Below are 7882 nucleotides of genomic sequence, written 5' to 3'. Positions count from 1 at the left end.
AACAGTAATAGACCTGTCTTACGATTGGAACAGTCATAGACCTTTCTTATCGATGGAACAGTCATTGACCTGTCTTACCGATGGAACAGTCATAAGGCCTGTCTTACCGCTGGAACAAGTCATAGACCTTTCTTACCGATGGAACAGTCATAGACCTTTCTTACCGACGGAGAACACGTCATAGACCTTTCTTACCGATGGAACAGTCATAGACCTGTCTTACCGATGGAACAGTCATAGACCTGTCTTACCGATGGAACAGTCATAGACTAAAAAGTCTTCTCACCAAAGTAAAAGTATTGTAAACAATTATGAATAAAAACATAATCAATAGAGAAAAGTCAGAGTATTAATTATTGTATAGACTTTTATTTATGAACATAAATAGTAGAGAAACTTCAAGAACATATATTTAAATACATCTGCATTAACAGTTTGTAATAATAATAATATTAGTYATAATAATATATAATATAATAATAATTTGTATTAATGACAATTCATCCATTATATCTTCTGAACAAGGAAGATGCCTTGTGGTTATTTGTATTCTTCTTGTTCTATTTGTAATGTTAATTGTTCTTCCTGTCTGTGAGAAAATGTTTGTACTCAGGGCACCATTGGGATTGAGACCCTGGTCTCAATTGGGCTACCCTGAATAAATTCAAGTTAATCAAAATAAATAAAATTAGGATGAGTTTTTAATGTTCTCTTTTGATGTATCATGCTCTATGATACTTCATACCAGAGACTGTTATCTGTCCAAGGGATATGGTCAAGGGTTGGCTGGGGGACGAGGTCACTTATCTGTTTCAGATGGTTTTAGTCCTGTTTCAGGTTATTTTACTCCTGAGATTCATAGGACCTTAGTTTCTCCTTCAGATTTTCAGGAATGTCTTCCACGTTCCCTGGAAGGTATGACCTCATTACTATCATAATATACCATGTGTATCATGTTTAGTAGTATACAGTGAATTCGAAAAGTATTCAGACCCCTTGGCTTTTTCCACATTTTAATTTACGTTACAGCCTTATTCTAAATGGATTAAATCATTTGTTTTCCTCATCAATCTACACACTATAGACAATAGTGACAAAATGAAAACAGGTTTTTATAAACGTGTTCAAATTTATAATAAAAAAAAATAAAAAWAAWAKCTTATTTACATAAGTATTCAGTTCCTTTGCTATTAGACTCAAAATTGAGCTCAGGTGCAGCCTGTTTCCATTGATGATGGAAGATGTTTCTACATGATGGTTTATTTTTTGTTTAACTAGGCAAGTCAGTTAAGAACCCATTCTTATTTCAATGACGGCCTAGGAACAGTGGGTTAACTGCCTTGTTCAGGGGCAGAACAACTGATTTGTACCTTGTCAGCTCGGGGATTTGAACTTGTAACCTTTCGGTTACTAGTCCAACGCTCTAACCACTAGACCACCTGCCAGTGGATTAGAGTCCACCTGTGGTCAATTCAATTGATTGGACATGATTTGGAAAGGCACATACATGTCTCTTTAAGGTCCCAAAGTTGACAGTGCATGTCAGAGCAAAAACCAAACCATGAGGTTGAAGGAAATGTCCGTAGAGCTCGGAGACAGGATTGTGTCTAGGCACAGATCTGGGGAAGGATACCAACACATTTCTGCAGTATTGAAGGTCCCCAAGAACACAGTGGCCTCCATTATTCTTGAATAGAAGAAGTTTGGAACCATCAAGACTTCCTAGAGCTGGCCTCCTGGCCAAACTGAGCAATTGGGGGAGAAGGGCCTTGGTCAGGGAGGTGACCAAGAACCTGATGGTCACTCTGACAGAGCTCCAGAGTTCCTCTGTGGAGATGGGAGAACCTTCCAGAAGGACAACCATCTCTGCAGCACTCCACCAATCAGGCCATTATTGTAGTGGCCAGACGGAAACCACTCCTCAGTAAAAGGCACATGACAGCCCGCTTGGAGTTTGCCAAAAGGCACCTAAAGGCTCTGACCATGAGAAACAAGATTATCTGGTCTGATGAAACCAAGATTGAACTCTTTGGCCTGAATGCCAAGCGTCACGTCTGGAGGTAACCTGGTACCATCCCTACTGTGAAGCACGGTGATGGCAGCATCAATCTGTGGGGATGTTTTTCAGCGGCGGGACTGGGAGCCTAGTCAGGATCAGGGCAAAGATGAACGGAGCAAAGTACAGAGAGATCCTTGATGAAAACCTGCTCCAGAGTGCTCATGACCTCAGACTTGGGCGAAGGTCCACCTTCCCACAGGACAATGACCCTAAGCCCACAGCCAAGACAATGCAGGAGTGGCTTCGTCTCTGAATGGCCTTGAGTGGCCCAGCCAGAGCCCAGACTTGAACCCGATCGAACAGCTCTGGAGAGACCCGAAAATATCTGTGCAGCAACGCTCCCCATCCAACCTGACAGAGCTTGAGTGGATCTACAGAGATGGAATGGGAGAAACTCCCCAAGTACAGGTGTGCCAAGCTTGTAGCGTCATACCCAAGAAGAGTCCAGGCTGTAATCCCTGCCAAAGGTGCTTCAACAAAGTACTGAGTAAAGGGTCTGAATACTTGTGTAAATGTGATTCTTGTTATTCCTGTGATTTCTAAATTCCTGTTTTTGCTTTGTCATTATGGGGTATTGTGTGTAGATTGATGAGAGAAAAAAAAAAAAAAATCATAAATTTTAGAATAAGGCTGTAACGTAACAAAATGTGGAAAAAAGTCAAGGTTTCTGAATACTTTCCGAATGCACTGTATAACCTTTCATACATTTGCAACATGCTAGCAAACTTCCAACACCATGTAACTCCAAAAACAATATCATTCATTTAATCATTTTTTATAAATAATATACATGTTTGATTTATCTAGCTGTTTTTAATCTCCTCCACAACAATCTTCCTCAATGCCTTTACAAAACACTTACAGAAACCATCAATATTTTATTTACCATTTAGCTGTTAAGATGTGATGTGATCTTTTCTTTCCGGATGTTGTTTCTGGATGGAATCTGAAGAACAAGACAGAGCAAAAACATACATTAGTCCAGTGTAGAAAATTAGTCCAGGGCCGCCCCCAGGTGGTGAAGATAGGAAACAACACCTCCACTTCGCTGATCCTCAACACTGGGGGCCCACAAGGGTGCGTTCTCAGCCCCCTCCTGTACACCCTGTTCACCCATGATTGAGTGGCCAAGCACGCCTCCAACTCAATCATCAAGTTTGCAGACAACACAACAGTGGTGGGCTTGATTACCAACAATGACGAGACAGCTTACATGTAGGAGGTGAGAGCTCTGGGAGTGTGGTGCCAGCACAACAACCTCTTACTCAATGTGAGCAAGACAAAGGAGCTGATCGTGGACTACAGGAAAAGGCAGGCCAAACAGGCCCCCATTAATAACATCGACGGGGCTGTAGTGGAGCGGGTCGAGAGTTTCAAGTTCCTTGGTGTCCACATCACCAACGAACTATCATGGTCCAAACATACCAAGACAGTCGTGAAGAGGGCACGACAAAGCCTTATCCCCCTCAGGAGACTGAAAAGATTTGGCATGGGCCCCCAGATCCTCAAAAGGTTCTACAGCTGCACCATTGAGAGCATCCTGACCGGTTGCATCACCGCCTGGTATGGCAACTGCTCGGCAACTGACCGTAAGGCGCTACAGAGGGTAGTGCGAACGGCCCAGTACATCACTMGGGRCAATCTTCCTGCCATCCGGGATCTATATAATAAGCGGTGTCAGAGGAAAGCCCATAAAATTGTCAGAGACTCCAGTCACCCAAGTTATAGACTGTTCTCTCTGCTACCGTGCGGCAAGCGGTACCGGAGCGCCACGTATAGGACCAAAAGGCTCCTCATCAGCTTTTACCCCCAAGCCATTAGACTGCTGAACAATTCATAAATATCGCCACTGGACAATTTACATTGACACCCCCCCTCTTGTACACTGCTGCTACTCGCTGTTTGTTTGTTACCTATGCATAGTTACTTCACCCTCACCTACATGTACAGATTACCTCAACTAGCCTGTACCCCCGCACACTGACTCGGTACCGGTGCCCCCTGTATATAGCCTGCACAATGACTCGGTACCGGTGCCCCCTGTATATAGCCTGCACACTGACTCGGTACCGGTGCCCCCTGTATATAGCCTCGTTATGGTTATTCTTATTGTGTTTCTTTTTATTATTTCTTTTTATTTTAGTCTACTTATTATTTAGTCTAAATATTTTCTTCTTCTTGAACTGCACTGTTGGTTAAGGGCTTGTAAGMKAGCATTTCACAGTAAAGTCTACACTTGTATTCGACGCATGTGACAAATAGTTTGATTTGATTTACTGTATTCTATTCTGCTTTATTTTTGTCAATTCCACTCCGACATTGCTCGTCCTAATATTTATTTTCTTAATCTGTCCTTAATTAAATTTGTGTGTATTATTGTGAATTGTTAGATACTACTGCACTGTTGGAGCTAGGAACACAAGCATTTCGCTACACCGTAATAACATCTGCTAAACGTGTGTGTGTGTCACGACTTCCGCCGAAGTCGACGTCACCGGTCTTCTAGCCATAGCCGATCCATCTTTCATTTTCCATTTGTTTTGTCTTGTTTTCCCACACACCTGGTTTACATTTCCCTCATTACTTGTTGTGTATTTAATGTTCCCCCCATGTCTGTGTGTGAAATTGTTTATTGTTTTGTGTATGCGCACGTTAGACTGGTTGCGCTGGGTTATGTCAACCCGTATTGTGTTTAGTGTTCTTAGTGCCGTGTGTTTTTGTTCGCCTAAATAAAAGGCTTTGTTTGCTACCCAAATTCTGCTCTCCTGCGCCTGACTCCCTTACAGCCAGTTACGCATACCTAACAATGTGACAATTACAATTTGATTTGATTTGATCTGACTGGTAATCAGATGGACTGTGTGATTGATAAAATGTTCCACTGGTAAACTCCTAGACTACAGATTCAGAGACATAGGTGTGTTAGGGTCAGAGGTGTTAGGGTCAAGGTGTTGTAGGGTCAGAGGTGTGGTAGGGTATGAGGTGTGTTAGGGTCAAGGTGTTGTAGGGTAAGAGGTGTGGTAGGGTCAGAGGTGTGGTAGGGTAGAGGTGTGGTAGGGTAGAGGTGTGGTAGGGTAGAGGTGTTATTAGGGTCAAGGTGTTGTAGGGTAAGAGGTGTGGTAGGGTCAGAGGTGTGGTAGGGTAGAGGTGTTGTTAGAGTCAGCGGTGTGGTAGGGTAGAGGTGTGTAGTAGTCGAGGTGTGGGTAGGTAGAGGTTGTGTAGGGTCAGAGGTGTGGTAGGGTCAGAGGTGTGGTAGGGTAGAGGTGTGGTAAGGGTCAGAGGTGTGGTAGGGTAGAGGTGTTAGAGTCAGCGGTGTGGTAAGGGTCAGAGGTGTGGTAGAGTTTGAGTCAGAGGTGTGGTAGAGTCAGAGTTTGGTAGGGTAAGAGGCGTGGTAGGGTCAGGGTCAGAGGTGTGGTAGGGTCAGAGGTGTGTAGAGTCAAGTGTGTTAGAGTCAGGTGTGGTAGGTAAGAGGCGTTGTTGAGTCAGAGTGTGGTAGGGTCAAGAGAATGTGGTAGGTCAAGAGGTGTTGGTAGGGTCAAGGTGTGTTTAGAGTCAGAGGTGTGTTTAGAGTCAGAGGTGTGGGTAGAGTCAGAGGTGTGGTTAGAGTCAGAGTGTGGTAGAGCAGAGGTGTTAGGGTAAGAGGCGTTGTAGAGTCAGAGGTGTGTGGGTCAGAGATGTGGTAGGGTCAGAGGTGTGGTAGGGTCAGAGGTGTGTTTGAGTCAGAGGTGTGTTTAGAGTCAGAGGTGTGTAGAGTCAGAGTGTGGTAGAGTCAGAGGTGTGGTTAGAGTCAGAGGTGTGGTTAGAGTCAGAGGTGTGGGTAGGGTCAGAGGTGTGGTAGAGTCAGAGGTGTTGGTAGAGTCAGAGGTGTGTTATAGAGTCAGAGGTGTGGTGGTAGAGTGTGTAGAGTCAGGTGTTGGTTAGAGTCAGAGGTGTGGTTAGAGTCAGAGGTGTGGTAGAGTCAGAGGTGTGGTTAGAGTCAGAGGTGTGTAGAGTCAGAGGTGTGGTAGAGTCAGAGGTGGTGGTAGAGTCAGAGGTGTGGTTAGAGTCAGAGGTGTGGTTAGAGTCAGAGGTGTGGTTAGAGTCAGAGGTGTGGTAGAAGTCAGAGGTGTGGGTAGAGTCAGAGGTGTGGTAGAGTCAGAGGTGTGGTAGGGTCAGAGGTGTGGTAGGGTCAGAGGTGTTTTTTGTTGTTGTTTTATTCCACCTGTATTTAACCAGGTAGCCTAGCTGAGAACAAGTTATCATTTGCAACTGCGAACTGGCCAAGAATAAAGCAAAGCTGTTCGACACATACAACAACACAGATTGACACATGTAATAAACAAACATACAGTCAATAATACAGTTGAAGAAAGTCTATATACAGTGTGTGCAAATGAGGTAAGAAAAGGGAGTTAAGGCAATAAATATGCCATAGTGGCGAAGTAATTACAATATAGGAATTAGACACTGGAGTGATTGATGTGCAGAAGATGAATGTGCAAGTAGAGATACGGGGTGCAAAGGTTAATGTGTTGAGTCATTTCAGTCGCTGTGGTAGCTGACGTGTCTAGTGTTGAGTCATTTCAGTCGCTGTGGTAGCTGACGTGTATAGTGTTGAGTCATTTCAGTCGCTGTGGTAGCTGACGTGTTTAGTGTTGAGTCATTTGCATACATAGAAACTCTGGCTTTACTCAAAGCCAGTTGCATGTCATTAGTCAAGATTGAAAAAAGTAAGGGGCCTAAACAGCTGCCCTGGGGAATTCCTGATTCTACCTGGATTATGTTGGAGAGGCTTCCATTAAAGAGCACCCTCTGTGTTCTGTCTTGTCTTCTGGTCTTTCAGAGTTTCGCCAGATATACTTGGATGTGTAGTGTCAGCGTTTGTTGCTGGCATGTCATGCCTACATGTTCTAATCTTGCCAATGAGAAAGTAATTAAAATAGTTTTTATTATCAGTGGGTTTTGTGATGAATGATCCGTCTGATTCAATGAATGATGGAGCTGAGTTTGCCTTTTTTTCCCTAAATGTAATTTAAGGTGCCACAAATCTTTTTACTATCATTTTTTATTTCATTTATCTTTGTTTCATAGTGTAGTTACTTCTTTTTATTCAGTTTAGTCACATGATTTCTCAATTTGCAGTACGTTTGCCAATCGGATGTACAGCCAGATCTATTTGCCATCTCTTTTGCCTCATCCCTCATTTCATAAAATTGTTCAATTCCTCTTCAATCCAAGGGGATTTAACAGGTTTTACAGTCATTTTCTTAATGGGTGCTTATTAGTAACTGGGATAAGCAATTTCATAAATGTGTCAAGTGCAGCGTCTGTTCGCTCGTCATTACACACCACGGACCAACACATATTCTTCACATCAACCACATAGGAATCACTGTAAAAATGTATTGTATGACCTCTTATACACCTTATTAGGTCCAGCCTTTGGAACTTTGGTTTTCCTTGATATGGCTACTATATTGTGATCACTTTGGTCCAATCCCTACTCCTCCTCTTCAGACGAAGAGGAGGAGAACGACCGTTACAACTATATTGTGATCACTTCAACCGATGGATTTCAAACACATTTCTGCAGCGTTAGTAAAGATATGATCAATACATGTTGATGATTTCATTCCTGTGCTGTTTGTAACTACCCTGGTAGGTTGATTGACAACCCGAACAAGATTGCAGGCACTAGTTACAGTTTGAAGCTTTCTCTTGAGTGGGCAGCCTGATGAAAGCCGGTCAATATTGTAATCACCCAGAATGTATACCTCTCTATTGATATCACATACATTATCATTTCACACATTATCCAGATACTGACTGTTAGCCCTTGGTGGT

General features: G+C 43.1%; 1 pseudogene; it reads right to left on the bottom strand.

The window, feature by feature from the left end:
* Positions 1 to 349: 349 nt before the first annotated feature.
* LOC112074892 (SKI family transcriptional corepressor 2-like) overlaps positions 350 to 7882 on the bottom strand; it is a 32641-nt pseudogene continuing 25108 nt past the window's right edge.

Source organism: Salvelinus sp. IW2-2015, unplaced genomic scaffold (genome assembly GCF_002910315.2).
Source record: "Salvelinus sp. IW2-2015 unplaced genomic scaffold, ASM291031v2 Un_scaffold2870, whole genome shotgun sequence".
In the NCBI taxonomy this organism is placed as follows: Eukaryota; Metazoa; Chordata; class Actinopteri; order Salmoniformes; family Salmonidae; genus Salvelinus; species Salvelinus sp. IW2-2015.
This window is presented reverse-complemented; position numbering and strand designations above follow the sequence as displayed.